Source organism: Filicampus tigris, chromosome 8, assembly GCF_054856515.1.
Source record: "Filicampus tigris isolate MCC_2025a chromosome 8, RoL_Ftig_1.0, whole genome shotgun sequence".
NCBI classification, from domain to species: Eukaryota; Metazoa; Chordata; class Actinopteri; order Syngnathiformes; family Syngnathidae; genus Filicampus; species Filicampus tigris.
The window spans coordinates 14,025,344-14,046,374 of record NC_141224.1 but is presented as its reverse complement, the minus strand read 5'-3'; the positions used below and the strand labels follow the sequence as shown (position 1 = coordinate 14,046,374).

The 21,031-nt window shown below is 40.6% G+C and overlaps 1 long non-coding RNA gene across 1 annotated transcript; it reads left to right on the top strand.

Moving 5' to 3' along the window:
* Positions 1-268: 268 nt before the first annotated feature.
* On the top strand, positions 269-20,692 carry LOC147143836 (uncharacterized). Its single transcript, XR_015087986.1, has 3 exons — positions 269-443; positions 19,468-19,541; positions 19,799-20,692. It is a non-coding gene; the product is annotated as an uncharacterized LOC147143836 (long non-coding RNA).
* The last annotated feature ends 339 nt before the right edge of the window (positions 20,693-21,031 follow it).

The following is a 21,031-nucleotide window of genomic DNA, read 5'->3' as shown; positions in this document are numbered from 1 at the left end:
GTGATTGGATGAACAGTTTCAGTTAAAAAAGATCCACCAATAAGCTCATATTGGTCTTAAACTTGAGTGGTTCTCCAAGTTGACGCATCAAAATTAGTGTGGCGTTTCAAACGGCCTCACTTGTTCAAGAAACTCAAATTACCGGTCCTGTAAAGAGCTCATATGGAATATTATTAGTGAGAAGAGGAGTGTGGGCAGTCAAATAGGTTTTGTACTTTAGTCAGAAATTGTTTTTTTTTATGACTTTAGTTGTTATGTAAGATTTAAGAGGCATTTGAAGTGTTCATTCCATGTGCTTTATCATAGAAAACTGCAACATGATGGAACATTCCAGAGGGTGATGCCAGAGAAGGCAGGGTGTTAAACTTCTCAAGGTGATGCAGAGAGAGGTCCAGATTTCTATTGGCAGTAATGAAAGTCAACAGCTAGCTGCTCAACATGAGGTAGAGTAACTTCCGGGCTAAACATAAAAAGCAGTTTGGGATTATGTATATGTGATTAAAAATGATTATTTATGTATCACTAAGTCAAAAACATGGTGAAATGGCTAATAGGGGTGTGACCAAAAAAAAAACCCGATTCAAATTCAGAAATCGATTTTGATTTGACTAACTGAACTGAATCGTTACATGTTAAAATCTTTGCATGCTTCAGTTGTATCACACCTCTTGTATCAATATACGTGTCGGATCGTCTTTTATGAGAGATGCACACCAGGTATAAATCGATTTGTTGCTTATTTGAATTTATTTAACTTGGATAGTTTGGGCTTTTAAGAGCTTGCTGTTGTTCCATGATAATAAACATGACAAAAGCAACAGCCATACCATATTGAATCGAATCATAATTGTTATGACTGGTTGTTAACTTGATGTATCAGTTGCTATTCAGTTGCTATGGTCCTTTTATGCTTTGTCTTTTATTATGTCATATCGGCCTGATGTCTCCAGTTTATAAGCTTGAGTTACTCAGTGACAGGATGTCAGTACGTCAAACCTTCGAATGAGGACGCAAACTCTCTTCCAGTCCTGCTTTCCGTGGATTTTATCATAGCCCATTTGTGAAGAAGCGTATTGAATCGTCTTTTGTGGAGAGATGCACACCCCAGGTTAATAGGAAAGCAGTAATTGCTGTTTTTAGTGGATGACAAGCACGCCAGTGTCACACTTTAGACACATTTGAACTTTTACCCATGTTTTTTTGCCTGATTTCTTTTGGAGTTTTGGTCTGTTTAAAAAAACTGCTTGAACACAGCAAACTTTATGCATTGTGTAATGTACAGTGTCAAGGCAATGAAAGAAGCCAATAGTGGTCAACCATATTATAAGCACAGAGCTGAATTCTGTTCTCAGGAGATTGTTTCTTTTATTACCGGAGGAGGTCGGGTAATGAAGTTCTCAGATTCAATTCATCTAGCGTGTGATTACATCTGGTAGACGAGTATTGTCACCTCAGCAATAGGCTAAGACACTCTTTATAGTTGCAATAATGTGTGTGGTATCATTTCATCTTTTACAAAGCAGGCTTTCACTTGTGGGTGATGTGCAATGAACTGACTTTTCATTGATGATTGTTCATCATTGCCTGCTTCCAGTTTGATTGGTATCATCTTTAAATGTATTTCAGTATATTAAAGTATCTCAAGTTCAAACATTAACAATCAAACTGCTCAATGACAGATAAAGCTCTCTCTATTTCACACACATGTGTTTTTAATCTGATGGCTTTAGTGATGGGCTATTGGTGTTGTGGTGAGAGGAGTGGTGGACAATGTCGACAGCCTTACATTTGATCAGCAACATTTTACTATAGGAAAGTCCATCCATCCATTATTCAAGCCGCTTGTCCTCACAAGGGTTGCGGGCGTGCTGGATCCTAACCCGGCTGACTACGGGCAGTAGGCGGGGTACACCCTGAACTGTCTGCCAGCCAATCGCAGGGCACACAAAGGCAAACAACCACTCACACTCACAATCACACCCGGGGACAATTTAGAGTGTCCCATTAACCTACCACGCATATTTTTGGAATGTGGGAGGAAACCGGAGTGCCCGTAGAAAACCCATGCAGGCCCGGGGAGAACTTGGAAACCATGACCTCTGCACTATGAAGCGGACGTGCTAACCAGTCGACCCCCGTGTCGTCCCCTACAGGAAAATATAATATGAAAATATTTTCATATTTATTCTCTCTATCACCAGTGAAGTCAGCTGCAACTGCTAGTGTCAACTGGCCAACTGCTTCCGTTATTACAATGTTTTATTGTGTTTATGCTTTACATTACATGTGGTATTAATTTTCTTGCAGCCTTAAAACTTGTAACTATTATGCAGAGGCAGGGACTCAAATCAAATCGTGTGTGAGACTTAAGTCACCACATTCACTACTTTGTATTTCATCTCAAATTCAGGAAAGCTTTGACTTGACTTTGAATTTTTGGTATTCATGAGACTTAGAATTGAGCTACATGACTTCATTGGATATGTGGACACCTGTTTTGGACGCTTAGGTCAGGAGAGGGACGGAGTCAACTGATCACCACCTGGTGGTGTGTTGGATCCGATTTTGGGAGAGGATGGCAGTCCGACAGCTGGTATAGGCTTCAGCACGCCCGCGACCCTTGTGAGGATAAGCGGTACAGATAATGGATGGATGTTATATCTTTGTGTTTGTGTTTTCTTTTGGTTCATGTCGTGTCCTCTTCATGAGCTCTTTTCTTTCCTTTCTTTTCCTTTTGCTTGGCAACCCGGTCCCTTGTGTCAGCTCTCTCAGCCACTTGTGTCTTGTCCAGGCGTTCCTCGTTGCCTCCTCAGTTTGTTTGTATTTAGTTCCCTGCCTCCTTTCAGTCTTCGTTGAATGATTTTGAATGATTTTGCTCTGTTGGTATCACTGTCATGTTCACGCCTGTGGGTGCGTTCCTGCTTTTTGGTTTGCAACTCTGGGCTTTGTTGATTCCACATGCCCCGTTTTACTTGCCTTTTTGTTCTTTTTGAGATTAAAGTCCTGCTTTGAGCGCAATACTGCCTTGCCTCCCTGCGTCTGGGTCCTCAACCACTCAACACACAACTGACACTGGCAGAATAGAAAATGGATGGAACATGATTATTGTTATTATATTGTATTTAGTATTCAAACTCAACCAATGTTTTTTTTTCAGTGGCCAGCCAAAACATTTATTTTAGTGCTGCTGTGTGATGGCCAAAAAAACAAGTCAACATGAGCAGATTTAAATATTCTTATCGACTGCAGACACATCATTTCCTAACAGAACTGGACATTTTATACAGCATGCTGCAGCAACATAGTAATATCACAATGCTGATGGTAATCTTATAACAAAATATATATGCAAGGATTATTAAAACTAGAAGTGGTTGGAGACCTGGAAACGAGTGCTTGGTTGTAGACGACCAATATTTGTTTGTCGTATTTGTTTGTCCCATTGCTATACAGTATGTGTATGTGTGCCATAACACACATTCATCCATTTTTTAGATTACATTTATATCTTTGTCTTAATTTTTTTTGCATCATTACTGTGTTTGCACCATTCAGCAGTTTGCCCCTGTCGGCCACCGTATATTGCGGATTAGAGGGGTAGCAAAGTAGGCAAACTAGGGAATTTATTGTGTATGGGGCAGAATGAAGTGCGCTGGCCAGCATTCTGCAGTCTGCACTCTCGACTGGCACTGTCTAAAGAAGCAGACCGCATAATAACAACTATAGTAAGTTAAGGTACATCAACACAATTCCTCAGGGTAGCATAGCTTTTCAGTACGATACAGGCATGGACTCGCGAGTTTGGAGATTCTCCCATCCTACTGAAAGTATGTTTATAGTTAATACACTTGTGCCCTGACTCAGTCACCAAGCCCGTATATCAGTTTATATACTGTATATAACCAATTCATTTTTTCCAATTGAACTGGCATGAATCGTTTCCAGCCCCCCAAAAAAACATGTTGTTGTTTCATCCACATTTGTAAAATGCAGAAAAAACGAGTGAAATAGAGAATGTAAATAAAAACAAAAACAAATAAAATGGAAATTCACACACAAACACATCAGTTGTCGCGTGTCGATGTGTACCTTTAAGGGGCACGGCCTAGGAAATGACAGCAAGAGCTCGGAATCCAGCTCGGGTTGCCTTTTTACCACTCATCTGCTCCTTGCTTCTTGTGAGACTTTTTATTTTGTATTTATGTGTTCGACTGTTTGTACCATTCAATAAACCAATGCCTTTTTTTCTTTTTTTCTTTTGTACTTCACTTCACTATCCGAATCCCAATCACAACTCTCGGTTCGGCTCAGAACACAAAGCACAACAACTACCAAATCACAGCTGGTAACTAGGGGAAAAAAAGTTAGGTTAGGACACTCGTACCACTGTGGTTGTTTAAGAAAATGTTTGGCCTATGGTGAATTGAAATAGCGGCATTTGTGGTGGACCGATGACAATGATGTATATTTCCTGTGAAATGAGGAGGCGGGGCGGGGGGCAAGAGGAATGACTATTATTTCAGAGCAAAACGATGGCCTTCAAACATATGCCTTCATTCTGAAAGGCTCCAATGTGTTCTCACAGGGCGAGAGGAACAAGCATTAAAGTACACACACCTCTGCCAACTGAAAGGCTTTTGGCTTTGCTGGGGTGGAGTTTGCCATCCTGCCCGTCCCATTTTCAGAAAATCTACTTTAATTAACATATCAGAGGCCCAAACGGGGCTAAAGCCCTTCTCTGCAAACTGTAATCTGCCCAGTTTGAAGTGATCAACCACAGAGCGGACACAACGATGCCTGCCAAGCCAAACACAAGGATAATCCAGTTATACCTGCTTATACGGTGGACAGCTAAAAGCACTTAACTGACACTCTCGCCCGGACGGGAAACAGCTTGCAAAGCATTTTCATCCAACCAAAAAGCGTTTTGATGGACTTTTACAGCGTGGCTCGAGCTCCAAACTGCAGTTTAGCCACATGCTGGCATATGCGCGCCTGCTCCTACTTCACCTGGAGCAAGATTAAATATCAAGCAAGTGCGAGTGCCCTTCTCTTATTACTCCCCAGTGGCTTTCATCACTTAATTTCCACCTGTACAACTTGCTGCCCCCTGGGTGCCCCTGCCTCACTCACAACACTTCATCTGTCAGCAAACGTATTTTCTTTCTTTTAACTTTCCCCCTTATACATACATCGTCACACACATGCTGTCTGAGTATTTTGATCTAAAGGTGTCACTGAAGTAATGAGAGAGGGTTGTGCTTTCCCCCGACTTGTACACCCCCTGAGGACCATCAGGGAAAGTTGAGGGGGCACCAGATGGAGGCTATTGTGCCTCCAAAAGAAAAGTAGGGGGGGATTATAAAGCGAGTGTGCATGTCTGTGCATGTATGCGTTGTGTGTCCAGGGCTGGAGGAGGAGGGGGTAAGGGTAGTTTAACACAAGATGTTTAAAATATGCTTGGTTAATAGTCTCCTGGAATGCCACCTCCTGCAGTTTTAATGAACCACCCCAAGTCAAAAGGCCCAATGGAGCGTGTTGTGTTTGCCAAAACAATTCTTGGTATGACGTCCTTTGACCCCTGCCACTCCCACGCCACTTGGAGGCCATCTCCATGGTGATCAACCAAGAAAGTCTACCGAGCCCCAGATTTTCAAAGACTGTCAAGATGGTAATATCAGTTTCAAAAGCTAAATGTTTCCTGGTTCCCCATTTTCTCATTCTGGCAAAAACAACCATTTGGGTAACAACTTTCTTTTTAAACCCATAAACTTGTTCTTCAACCCTTTGTCCTTATTATCTCCCAAAAGGCTGAAAGACACACAAAGAGATATAAGTATAAATGTACACATCCACAAACACAGAAGCCGGTCCTCATTGCCAACAAGGCGCCTTATTATTAATATGCATGTGTGCATTCATAGGGAGGTTTGTGGCATGTGTGTGTGGGTTCAGGACTAATAAAGTGCAATGCACCTAATTAAACAGTCTTTGTGTTCTATAGCAGTAGTATTAGCTCAACAAGCTCAATGCAGGGTGGCTATGCTCTCATTTAAATACTTGAAGCCAATTGCTTTGATAGACAAGGGGCCAATCAACTTGGGAAAAAACTGAAAGATTGCATTGACAAAGAGGAGAAGACATCCATTGTCAAAGATGAACTATCCTACGCAAGACAAGATACTCTATTTGTAAACGCGTAGGACATTATACTTGAGGAGAGAGTGGATGTACATTCGGTGTGTAAATTCCATTATTGACCAGATAGATCAACAAATAAGTGCAGTGGTAACAAAAGACTTGTACTCCAGTGTGACTTATATATTTTTTTCTTCTGTATTATGCATTTTATGGCTGGTGCGACTTGTACTCCGGAGCGACATATAGTCCGGAAAATAAGGTAACTGTTAACATTTAGTACCTTATCCCTTTGCATGCGAAGTATGTCCTTATGTGGGACATCTTCAGATTGTAAAAATCTCTACCAGCGTATACATTTAAACAACCCGGTTGTGGAAGTCGTTTCTTCTTAAAATAACCTTGCGTTGGTTTGAAATAATTATTTTATAAAAACTGAAAATGTGTTGCGTTAAAACGCAAGTGTTTTGCAATAAAACGCAATAGTATTGTGTCATCAGTCAATCTTGCTCCAGTCTTTATCATCATCATCTTCTTCATCACATCACAACAGTCTTGTGTCGCAGCTAAATGCTATCTTGGTTAAACCATTGTAAACAATTAAATCCACTCACGATACTCCTAGCCGGTATGTGGATGTGACATCAAATTAGCTAGCTCATGATCTTTAAACAATGTTTATGAGTGCACGGAGGGTTTTTTTGTTTTTGTTTTGTGTTGTTTTTTGGTGGTGGGGAGACAGACCGACGGAATGCAAGGACGGAAGCATCCGGTGAAGACATATAATGCCACAGACTAGTTCCATTAAGCGAAATTCATAACCACAACATGTCATAATTCTAGTAAATATTTGTATGAAAACAAAAATATAAAGCAATTAAATGCACTACTACAAAGTGTAGCAAACTGAGTCATTTCATAATATTACATTTGTGTTAGTCATTTCTTCAAGTAGAAATAACTTAGACAACTTGAAAGAAGATAAGGAAGTTGACAAGGGTGCAGTCAGGCAATGTTGTATCATGAAGTAAGGATGTAGCTAAACATGCTTGGGTAGAGATGAGTGAAGTTTAGTGAGACAGGGGAGGGTCTGTTGGCTCTGTCTACCTTGCTTACGACAGTTTTCATTGTCATGTACAGGATGTATACGCAAAATTTGACCTCGACATGAAACTGTCATAGTGTAGTGAACAGAGCCTTTTTGAGCCAATCATTCCCAGTACGTATATTATGTACACTTGGAAATTAAATAGGATACATAGGTTACCATAGGATACATGGCCATAGTGTGACAAGCTGCTAACAACTTAACATGTAATTGTGTACACACTTTTGAATGCAAATGTTCCGAAGCCTGTATTGACTCGTCTTTTGACATCAAAATCCCACATTGGGAGCCCGCATATATGCGCCATAATGTATGCAGCATAAAAGGTCTCCTCTCTTATAAGATGGATCCATTGTGGGCCCCCTCTGCCATTTACCTGCAGCAGGCCTTTTAAGAAAACAAAGTGGAAAACCTGAAAGGGCAATCAGAGCTGCGCTTCCTGTCTGACATTCATGAGCTCAGCCTTCTAATGGCACCATTCATTATAACCCCTATTTAAATAAACACAAGCTTAATGATATAATAACAAGTGAGGCAGGCTGCATATACTATCATAATCAGCAGGAAAGAAAAAAACACCAAGGAACTAAAGGAACTATTACATTACCTCCCCAAAAGCCAATGTGCTGTCTCCCACACATGGTCACGTTGGTCTATTCATTGGAAATAAATGGAAACAAAGTAAACAAGGTAAGGTAATTAGTGTGCATGAACAGGTGACGAGAAGGACTGCTTTCACTTGGCGATGCATTTAGGATCTCAGAATGTGCAGTTGAGGTGTGCTGAGTGGGTGGTGAGGCTTTATTTACAACACTACAATAGGAAGAAGCTTCATAAACCCGGACAAAGCAGGAAATATGCACATTTTGACACACTCACAAAACATACAAATATTGAAAGACTTGAACTACATAGATATATATGGAGTGCCACCCACTGACACTCTTATGGAATCCAACTGATTAAAATCTTATGCATATGATGCTCATTCATAGTAATTGAGTGGCAATCCCTTGGCCATATGGCATATATTTGACACACTTGTATGCCACATATTTCAATATGCAAAGTGAAATGACTGTGACAGACGCTTAAAGTGTTTCAAAATGTGGCATGATTTTGATTTTTAATAATCCATAATAATAAAATATGTAATAAACTACTACCCTGAACTAGGCTAAGTATATTCTCTAGCTGTTGAGAAACACATGCCTAAATGCCACTCTGTCTTTGTTATTGTTTGACTCTCAGATATGCTTTAAAAAACAACAAGATTTGGATATATTGTGTTTTCTCCCAAGAAAAGTAGCAATCCAGCAATCCTTTTTTTTTTTACGTGAAGCTAAGCGTGTGATTGCAAACAGGCCTCTCAATGACAACATTACAAATTTTGATGAAATATTTCCAATTTAAAAGATGTACAATGCTTGTACGGTATGTATTGTTTGTATGTCAGGAAGGGCATCAGGCTTAAAACGTTCCCAAACATTAATGAGTGTTCATCCAAAGATGTGGAAAGCGAGTTCATATGCAGAAACAGAAAAGAAAAAAACAGAACCTAGACCTGAAAGTGTGGACTTGGAATGTTGAGACTGTGATAAGAAAAGCCATAAAGTGACATGAAGCTTAGCAGAAAAGCAGCTATATTGTGTGTCCAACTCAGGTGACCAGGTGGAGAAACAGTAGGCCTAGAAGCTTAGGGGCAACGGTTGAAATTGTTTTACCACGGTATAGATGGGAAGACAAATGGAGTAAGGGTTAACCTAAAGACAGGGTTAATTAAGAATGTTATGGTGGTGAAAAGAGTATCAGACAGGCTCTTGGTGGGCATGAGGAGCTTCCAGAATATATATATGTATATATATATATATATATATATATATATATATATATATATATATATATATATATATATATATTCATTATTTTTGTTGTTTTGTTATCGGTTCAATTAGAAGAGAACTTGTTAGTGTTGATGGAGCCGTGCTTCATAGAGCCATATTTTGATTGTAGCCAGTGCACATTTGGGCCCGCTGTTGGATGAATCAACATAAGCAAATTGAACTAATTGCACCGTAGCCTGCCCAATGGACCCGTCTCGTTCTCAGGAGGGAAGAGAGCTGAGAGAAGGAGAGAACATTAGTGAATCACACTAATTGCTCACACACCTGTGCCTGTCCACTTGACTCGGCTGGGGATTTAAAGCGGGTGTGGCAACAGGAGGTTCACAATGTGGTGTTGTCACTCTTAAAGAACGATGTTGTTTAGCTGATCCAGCATATAATGTGCCAACTCCCGTCGATGGAAAAAATTGTGCTTCCAGAGGAATATTCATTGCTCTATTTGGTCATGAAAGCTGGAAAATTAAAGTGGCTAGTTTTATTACCATTCTGTCTGAATAAATAATGATGTTCATGTGTAAAGCATTAAAAAAAGAAGTGAATCATGAATGTGAACAGGAAAGGACCACACAGTTCTGAAATTGGGCGTTATGTTACTGCACACCAGCATCCCTCCTATGCTTATAGGAGGATAAAGCACATCCTGAGTGTGACTTTACCAGTTTGGGGACAACAGACAAACCCAAAACACATGGATGCAGATGACTATTGGGTATACTGTATATCCAATAAACTGTACAATATTGTGTAAATTTGTCTAAAATTGGGAAAAAAAAAATTGTTAATGATGGCCATCTGCCTGGGCCCTGAGGCAGAAAAGCAATCCCAAACCATGATACCCCATCCGTCTATCATACTTTACAGTTTGGATGAGGATTTGATGGTGGTGTGCTGTGCCTTTTCTGCTCCACACATAGTATTGCAATTTCTTTCAAAGCAGGGGGACAGCAGTTATTTCCTCTGTTCTGTCCTCCAATGACATCTATTCTTTTGTTTGTCTCATCATAGATTTCTCAACATAGATGTTAACATGTGCCACAGATTTCTGTAAGTCTTTAACCAACATGGGATTTCGCTACACATCCTGACATTTTATGGATTGCTTCAAATAGATTTTTCTTACTTAGTTGTATAGTTAATGAGTTGCTTAATTACTTAGTTACAGTTACTCCCTTAATTACATACTGAGGCTGTGTTCAGAATTAACAAGTCAGATTCAAACTCAGGTTAAATGGAATTCAGTACAAACCTCCCACCATTTTGAAGGCTTTGAGCCAATGCCGACTGCTTTTTTCGAATTGTTCATAATTCCCTCCACCTTGTCTGGGACCTCAAATTCATCTGAAAAAAAGAAGACCCCAAGCATGGAGCTGCTGCATGTGATTGAGTAGTTAATTCTGAACACAGTCACATTCCAGTAATAAGAGTGTGCCACACTTGTACAAACATATTATTTCCCCTCTCAAAAACATTTTTTTCTCACTAGAGATTGTTCAGATTATTGGTCGCATTAATAGTGAAGATAGGTTTGAAATGATCTATCTAGCTCTGAGTTTTTTTATGTCACAAAAACCTATTATTTGGACAGGGGTGTGTAGACCTTTTATATCATTTGTGTGTTGCTGTCTATTGTTGACTTAGATGATGGTCAAATCACATTTTATGACAAATTTATGCAACATTCCACATAATTCCAAAGGCCTCACATCCTTTTTCCTGAATCTGTATATATTGTTTTGGAAAGAACACACTGCTTGTACCTATGCTTGTCTTTGGTTTATTTTGATGGGCTTTACTTTTTTATGCAATTAGTCTATTGCCTACACAACTCACAGTGGAAAATGACAGATTACCCTTCCAAACCATATGGTGCTGTATAATGGTAGAAAAGTGGCTTTAGTGTTTGGACTAAGCAAGTAAATAAATCATTATCATTAACTCAACCAAAACAATTGTGGCAGACCCCAAAGAGGTCGAATAGAGGTAGGTGTTCCTGTCATAGCTGTTATGATTTTTGGTTCATATATTAACAATCTGAGCCAACCAATAGTTCTCCGCTACCACTTCCCCACAAATGTGTCAAAAGTATCAACTTAAAAGTTATAGAAAGAATTGAAGCATTGACTCATGTCCACTCACAATATTTCCACAATGCCATCTGTTTTTAGGTCGCCAAATAAGAAGTAACACCATACGGTGGACAAAATATGGGCTTGAGTGGACATAAATCTTATTCTTGCTACAAATAGGAAACACCTTGATTATTTAACAAGCAAACTGTATTTTTGCACACTAAAGGATCAGCTTCTAGTACAAAATAAGACTTTCAAATATATTGCATGTAATAAAAGATACAAGAAGATAATGCTCTCTGAATGGTGACTTTTGTTATACGGAAACTACCTTCTGTCGTGTCCCAGAAATGCAGATGCAGAAATGCACACTGCATTCAACCTTACGAGTAGCAATGTGTAACAAAACATTTCAATATTATGTCCATATAATTCCCACTACACAAACAATAAGTAGACTTGCACTCGGTGGAGCGCAGATGTGGGCCATATAGGATTGTTATGAAAAGAGAAAAATATATGGTGAAGGGATGGCTCTATTAATTTTTGTTTATCCGAGCCACCGTGGCGTGTGGCAGTATCTGCAATTGGCAATTTAACAGCTTTTATTGTGAAGTCACATACAAAAAATGAATTAAAATATTGTGCATGCAGCAAAAATCGTGTTCTTAAGGCATTTTATCCTAATTTGATCCTAAATGTACTCGGTTCTTGCTTGGCACATGTAATACAATAACTTGAATGGTCTGCGGAAATCCATCGTGCAACCGCTGTGCGTCGACACCGGGGAAGTTGTCGCATGCTTCCGTGCGTCGGCGCATTTGTGTGCACCATCAATTTATGACAGTAACGTGCGGGGAGGTTAATGACTGGTGAGGCCGTACCTTCTAGAGTCACATATAAAAACCCAAACCCAAAATAGAAGATTAGCCTATATTTCACTTTTGACCTTCATTGAAACTTATAAATAAGGAAGAATTTGAATATATTAGCATTCGTTTTCAAAGCTTTACAAGCTATGATGAATTTATTGGATCCAAACACAGTTACCTCAATACAAGTGAATTGAAAATGGCGGCTATGTTTGCATGTACACAACCAACTAAGACTTACTTTAATGGTTATGTATGCTGATGGGCTTCTTCTTCTCATTGCGCCAGTGGAGCGCAGCACTGCCACATGCTGGCATCGGCACGGTACTTTCTGGACTCCACCGCGCACTGAGCCATAATAGTGACGAAATACGTCACCCGCCATTTGTTAAATATATTAGACTGACTGCGGAACGTCAGCATGTGCAGTACATTTGTGATAAAACACATTTATTGATGATAAAAATACACAGCATTGTCTGTTGTGTGAGTGCATGCGCCAACTGCCTGAGTCGGCAATGAATGTGTGTGTGGTCACTGGGGGCACAGAGCGTGCAATGCTTCACTTCACTTCCTGCCCATGTATTCAACAGGAAAGTGCACATTCAGCTATTTTAATGATGCAATCATTGATAATTATTGAATTGAAAAAGAAAATCAATGGACCATAGTACTAAAATAGAACACACTTGAGTGTAAACATTATGGCTGTATATGTTGTTTTTACTCTTAACTTAGAGAGAATGGCCAGCAGGGGGTGGGGCAGCGGTGCCTCACTTGTTTACCCTGACCACGACCATGTCCCCGCTTTACGATGTACACTGCTAGGGCAAGGGAAGTGTACCGTGCTTGGGCATGGTACAGTGCACATTGCCTAGTGTGTGTGTGTGTGTATGTGCGTGTGTGTGTGCGTGTCGTAACAAACAAACTGGAGTAATGTTTACTTACTGCACTTTAACCCACCACACACACCTTATCATTTGTTTGAAATCCCCAAGCAATGGTTGTCTACCTTTGTGTATTCATCAGTGACTTGACTGAACCTATTACACAAAAAAAGGCTCCTGCAGATGGACAACATTTAGTGTGCAGTACCATCTGTTCAAGTTGACTTTGTTACTTTGTTTTCATTTGTGGTACCGACCTAACCTTCATTGTTCCACTGTGCTCAGGTGAGGTTAACATTCGCTTGGTAGGATGTACAAAAGAGAACAAAAGGAGCACCATCTGCATTTGTTTAGAATAAAGGGATGTTTGAGTGAGTGGTACAGATCACAAAGCCCAAAAAGGCTAAAGGCTCTTGTACCCCGCCCTTGGCGTGGACTCTGACTAAAATTTAACTAATGGCTCTCGTCTCCCCTCACCAAATGGCAAACTGATCCTTCCCTATGGTGAGCGTCACTGAAGTGTAGCTCTGTGAAATAGAATTTGGAGCAATGTGGCTCCTTGCGGTACCAGGGGAGAGGGGTTGAGAAAATAACAGTTGGAAAGCACATTGTAAATGAGCTGTGGAGGAAGGGAGAGATGGATGCGCTATGTTGTGTGGGAGGCCAATGAGTCCAGCAAGTCTTAGAATGCCATATGCTACCTTGAGGCAGGCGTAGTCCCGCGAAGGAGGGGAAGAGTGAGGCGTCATCGGAGCTGGTACGATACAGTATGTGCCCAGCCTTCACATGCCTCCCAGTGTGCCTGATGGACAGAGGGAGGCCGTATTGAAGGAGGGAGGGAATGCGTGAACCGGCATCATTAGATAATGAGCTTGGTGTTCATCAAGGGGGAACGGCAGAAAGGAAAAACAAAAAATGTGTGAGTGTGAATTAGGAGGAAGCCAGAGAGGTACAGAGAGAAACGAAAAGACGGGTACATCGTTATCAAACGTACAGCAGGGCTGATTATTGTTATGGTGTCTCCAATAAGGGCTGAAGCCCTTAGTGCTGGCAGGCAAATGCATTATTAGTCACCTCAATAATTAATCACCCTGGGAGCGTGTCATTGCAGCCATGCACTGACCCATTTCGTTAATATTTTACTCACAGGACTGTGATGTACCCCATTCCCACAGAGCCCCCGCTGCTCAAGTAGGGGTGGGGGTTGAAGAGCCTGATCCTCTGGGTCATGCCTGGTCATTCATTCGGCATTTTTTCTTTTTTTTTCAGGAGGAATAAAGCAATCTCACTGGTGCCCTAAAATGTTGAAAACCATTCAGGGAGACAGAATAGCGGTCTCGGCCGTAGCCCAATGGCTCTTGCCGACTGTCTTTCTAGTTGAAATATGGAGCCCATATGTAGGACGGACATGCAAAAGTGGGGACCCAACAGGGTTCCTTTAGGCTTTGATGCCTGATCACCACAAAAGCAGATGGCCCTGTTCTGGTCCTCAAACTTTTTGTGCCCCTCATCTTTTATCCAATCCTATCCTGCCTATTAGCCCCCTGCCTGTCATGGTCTAGCAGCCTGTGCTCAGCCCTCAGGGGGGCTTCCACAGCTAAGGAATGAAGTCAAGCTTCCCTATTGACACAGGTCTCACTGCAAAGCTTTGAATAGAAGTCAACCGAGTGAAAAGGGATGTTTTAGAGGACAAAATAGAATAAGGTGCTCGCCGGATCAATACAGCTGGGCTATTTGGACCTGAAATGCTTTGCTCACCATGTGCTCAGTCAAAGCAGTGCGAACCACAGGTGGCAAAGAATTTTTTCCTGACCATTGGTTCAAAAGTAACAAAAAGTGTTAATGGTTAAAAAAAAAAAAAAAAACCTGCATGCACCTGTCTGCAAGATGAGATGAAAGAAGACAGACAGCCCACTGTGTTTGCGCTCTACACTGTAGATATTTGTGTCCTTGCTCTAAAAGCCGGCAGAATTCAAAAGGTCCAATGACCATACTGTTTGCCCTTCGCACCCAAGCAATTGCTAAATAAGAAAAGCGTCAGAGAGCTCCAGGCAGACGTTGTACAAACAGGTTTGAAGGCCCATCTGCAGTAATCAAACAGTCCCTCCTGCACTCAGTCTGCTCTCTCCTCAACCTCTCGATGGCACAAGCCAATTAACGGTTAGTTACAGAGCCACAGATGAACACCTTAATTGATTGCATGCCAATCGCCAATTCAATTATCAATTCTGGCACAATCTGCTAACCTGAGAGACAGAAAATCCCGGAGGTTTGCAGACAGGGTGGCGTATAGATAACTGTATATGACTGGATTTGCACAACGAGGTCAAAATGACACAATTACTATTTTTTGCTCCCACGTGGTCCAGTTTGGATATGGACATTTTCCTGCATTTTGGGTTTGTACTGAGATTGTTTCAGTTGAGCCGCTTGAAAATACAGCGGAATAATCCGTTCCAACCCCAAACTAAGTTATACTTACCTTTTTGTTCCCATTTTACCAGTGTGTGGTTAAAAATAAATATAATGCAATATAGAAATAATTAAGCACACGCTATTATAAAAAAAATCAAACATATGATAACTATTTATTGCACATTAACTTTAAAGGGACCATTGATTGGCCTGAACATTGGCACTCATGTAATAGGTCTGGATGTAAAAAATGATGTCAGCCCTAAAATTCACACCCCTGAAAAACTCAGTAGTGATTTAATGCCTTTTTTTTATGACTACATTCACCGCATCTTAATGGCGGGCATTATTTGTGGGCGGGGACTGTTTTTTTTTTTTTCACACATCAGCTTGACTACATCATTGAGGGAAAGAGGCAAACATTATAATATTGTTTCCCGGCTTGCGTTGTCACATTCTGTTGTCACCTACTGTCTGAATCGTCATAAAAATATGCACGGCTCTACTCATGCTCACTTCAATCTGTGAAAATATAAAAGTATTCAGCGCAATATTTTGAATAGTATTGATGTTAAATATGGGCTATGAGCCATTATCACCTCCAGAAAATCGAGAAATATTGTGCCAATCGTTTTTATATTTTTATAAGGTTGAAGTAGACAAGAGTGCTACTGTGCATATGAATATTGGTGGCGATTGGTCACTGCCACTGTCCGTGACTCTGGAAGCCAAGGAGTAGCACGTCATGGATTCCCACCGTTCATGCAGCCGTAGCGGGGCGAACGCTAATTCTGTCCGGCCAGAATGACCGCTTCCAGTGCATCAATTTTGATGCTTTATAGCTGCGCCACAACGCCCGGGGGCAAGGTTGGCAAAATTTCAAACTTGGCCTTTGAAAAATCCAACACGCACGTGACCCTAGGTTATGGGGGGCAGAAAACGGATAGACGGATGGATGGACTTTGAAAAATTCAGAGCGAGGGGACCGACCCTTCAGCTGAGTGTGATTGCTTAGGGTGCATCATTTTTGGGATATGCGGTAGCGAGAGAAACTCCATGTAAGCTGCTCATTTCCTCATCCTCTCATAAGTGTGCGATGGACAAGCTAATTGTTGTGATCTTTTCAGAGGTTTAAGTGGGCATAATTAGAGATGCCCACATCAATTTTGATGCCTATTTATTGCCATTTTTTGACATTATTAGTGATGCATGTACAATGATTTTGAATGGACAAATTGTGCTCTGTTCCTCCACTGACTCCAACCAAGCCATGGGAAGAGGGAATGAGGTGTGACCATATTGCTGAGGAAAAAAACAGGTTTTAAGCGTAGTTAGTTATTTAATGATTTCGCCAAAGCAAATTGATAAAATGGAACATACTAGCTAATATCATTTTCCTGATCAAAAAACATGAAGAGATTTTTTGAGTGAAAAATGGGCCATCCCGGCCAGATGGTACTGAGGGGGAAAAAGGGAGGAGGACGACGAAAGTCTTCTTCCAGAATAACATGGGAAATTCAGATCCAGTTTTTTTTCTTACTATGTCTGCTTCTTCTCAATGCCTACCTCTTCATACCAATCCGGAGAAACTTATTTTTTCCATCCAATATAAATCACAAATTGGGAAGTCATTAAAAAGATTAAGCCACTACACAATTCTTTCGGCCATTTTTCAAAATGTTTTGATTGCCGAGCTCATGCTCTCACAAGTGAGCACTTTCTATTTACAGAAGGTAGCTTTTTTTTGAAGTGGACACGGCTGCTTCTGGCGTCTGTGATTGGGTGATTAGATTGTACATAGGTGGAACTTAGGCCTTACAACAACATGCATGGATGGCTATTTTGCGGCTGCAGGCGGAGGGCATACCTATCATTTAATGGAAGGTCATTCCAGAGGGAAGGACCGGCAACAGAAACGGCTTGATCCCCAGTGAGACTCCACTTTGTCCTCGGCACCTGCAGTAGAGGAGGAGCTCATAGAGACACGCTGGGGCGAGGCCATTTAAAGATTTGAAGACAAATAGAAGTATCTTAAAATGAACTCTAAAATGCACTGGGAACCAGTGAAGTGAGACCAGAATTGAGGTTATGTGCTTCCTCTTCCAAGCTCCAGCTAGGAGGCGATCAGCAGCATTTTGGACCAACTGGAGACACTTGAGGGAGGACTGGCTGACTCCAAAATAAAGTTCATTACAGTAATCTATCAGATATATAACAAATGCATTGATTACTGTATGTGCATTTATGTATGTATGTATATTGTATGTATGTGTAAATGGGATATACTGTAGGTACTAAATTGAAATTTGGAAGTGTAAATTCAGACGGTGCGTGGTGCATAATGATGAGGAGTGAAAAACTGGCAAATCCGTGGATTGTTTATTCATTGTTTCTGACTTACACTTCTCCTCTGCTTCCTGCTCCACAAACTGCTTTGTTGCCAGGAGCACACAAAGAAGCTTGGCTAGAACGACAGAGGCAGACACACTTGAGAAACACAACCACAAACACACATTTGCATGCATACCAGCCACAACAAATAAATATTGTTTATTAGAAGTTATAAATATCGATATGGAATGTTCTATATAGGTGCATATGAAGAGGTCAAATTTACATATAAAATAGCCCCACACACATGCATAAACATGAAATATGTATGTACATGATTAAGAAAAAAGCAATACACACTTATACCTCTCAGTGTACATGGGCCAATATAGGAAGACATACTGGGGCGAAAGGCCATTTATACCATGCATTTTGGAGCCTGAAAATGCAAAATGGTCACAGAGCGCTGGTTGAAACATTCCTCATGCACTCTTCTCACTCTCAGAGTTGTGAAGGTACAGTAAGACAAGGTGATCGCTGTCAAAATATTTGGTGTTTGGAAGTACATACTGTACCTCAATTGTCTTGTGTATCACAATGTGAAAATGATTTCGCTCATGTTGTGTGTTTCTTAGCAGGAATTAAACTCGCTAGTAAGTTTTTAGAAATGAAAATAGTGACAAGAGCAGTCAGAAAAGTTACTAAACATTGCAAACAAATCACTAAGTTGGCAACAATGACTGTGTCCAACACCATGTTGTTTGTGGAAGCAGTGCGTGTCAGCTAGTGATTATGGCTAAAGTGATTAGGGCTACGTTCCTTCCTATTAAAAAAGGTCATGAAGTTAAAAAAAAAAAAAACTTGCATTTCACGTTGCACATGGAAGTTGTTTTTAATTAACCCTTATGGGTGGGGGTCATTGAAAGAAATTCTCCCTTGTATGGGGTTCCCAGACCCCAAACAATTGAGAACCCCTGATTTCTATATACAGACAAAACTTTTTGACATGGTCGTTGTCATCTACTGGCATATTACAGCATTTCTAGTCAAAAACCGTTAGGGACCCTTTTAAAAAAATGCAAAGAAAAAATGCATAATAAAAATATATCCTAATATAGTTTGTGGTAAATACCAAGCTGGCGCATAATGTTTGAGTTCATTCTCAAACAAGTCTGTCGGGATAAGGAAATCACAAAGTCGAAAAGTTACCAAAATAAAAACAGTACAGCACTCTTAAACGCACAAAGAAAAAGCAAAGTTCACATTATTATGTGATCGTTACATGACAAAAACATATGACGTTCGCCAATTGAATCACATGAAAATCGATCCCTCCTTCGTGATCCTTGAGAATGTTTTCTCCGTCATGGAGGATTGCTCTGGCCAATCAGGCTGGAGAGACCCTGGGTGAGACGTTTGTGCTAACAAAGTTTCAAAAAGGGCAGTGTGCTGACAGAATAATTTCCCAGGACACATCCATATCTCACTTCACAATGTTTTGTCGTTCAAGCCAGCAGGAGATCAGTACCCAAACTATTGCAGGGGGGAAAGCAAATGGATGAAGTCTGTTTCAACTGACTCTATTCACTACTCTCCCTCAAGGTCTCTGCATTTATATCTATATTGCTTAATGGTCTGCACACTATCTTGTGGCCATGGGCTACAGCTTTAATGTGTATATATTGTTGGGTGGCTATGGTTGTAGGAACTTCCTTTACCTAGCATGTATTTCTCCCACTGCAGGGACTGAGGGACAATGAGGATGCAAAGCACGGGGATACATGAGTCTCAAGCCCTGCAAGGGGTTCTCCGTGATGGTATGTAGCATCCCAACACATATATATATTTTTATCTAAAGCAGGCTCTTAACACCACATGCTCCACACATACTCCGACGGCTCCGAGCTTCTGACCCATGGCGCTGAAGTTTTTAGAGAGGCAGGGTGTCCCGCTACAGGGACAATTCCCTGCCTCTCTTTAGTGTTTTTCTTTACAAGAAAGAAAAAGACCTCAGTGACAGCCTCTTCTCTGAAATGTACGGGAGTAAGGATGCACACTGTTCTTCTTTGCCAAGGACCATCTTCCCAAGCACCCCCTCCTAACAACCCATACAACCAAGAAAGCCAGTAGCCTGTATACACAACGACACACACGGACCAGCATGACTCCCTGGGCATCCACTCGAGAATGGAGCAGCATTGTCAGACAGGCTTGGCATAGGCAAGATGGAAAGTCTAGAAGAGAAAGAGCAGCAAAAAGACAGATTACCAAATGGCAAGACCAGGATGCACACAGCATTCCTAATCAGCTTGCTGCTGACTTGCAACTCTACTACTTTCATCTAGTCTGTACAAGGTCACCTGTGAGATGAAGTGAAACAGTATTCCAGTGAAATGTAAAGTGGGGGTTAAAAAGCTTGTCTCAGATGGATGCTTGACTACAGTTAGTTTATGGAGAAAATTAACATCAAATTTGTTTTCATTCAAATATTTGTAATGAGATGGGAGTATTTCTGCTTGAACTCCTACTTAATATTGCTTTCCTATTTCGGTGAATTGCTTCAAGACATAATTAATCAAAAATCTGTTTCATCAGCCAAGTTCTTAACAATCCATGAATTCATTCAATGATTATTCTGCCCATGCCTAGTCCCAAGAGTCTTACAATATTTTGGAATAAAAATTTGAGGATGAACACTGAACTCCCATTTGATACATTCCAGACAAACCCGTGACATTCTTTAGTGCCACTTCTCACTTTCACTCGAATAGTACTCCAAATAAAAGGCAAAGCATGTTTGCTTCAGGCAATTTGTCAGTTCCAGTTGAAGGTTTGTGTAAAACTGTCACATAAAAGTGAGAATCGGACATTGTATATTTAGAAGCCAAAGTGTTCAACCAAACAAATAGAATTTCATCTAATAAAAGTTGGCTAGCTTGATATGTGTATTATGTGAAATGCCATTGATGGGCTAACGGAAATTTGAATAGATGTCACGGTGATTAAACCCGAAATGCTATTTTAAAATATTCGAAGCACAAACACATACACACAGAGCAAGAATACTCGCTGGCATAAAAAGTATTCTCTTAGCGCTGTAGGAAGAATGACTATTACTGCAGCATAGTATGGGACCGTATCTGCTTCTTCTGCTAGCTCAAACCAGTTGCCTAAAAATCAATGACATAGGAAGGATAAACCATGGTATATTGTATTGGCTTTATTGTTGTTGTTGTTGTTGTTTTGGCAATGCTTACTTCAAAAGCAGAATCAGCTTCAACAAGGGATGTAATTTTCATTGCCATTG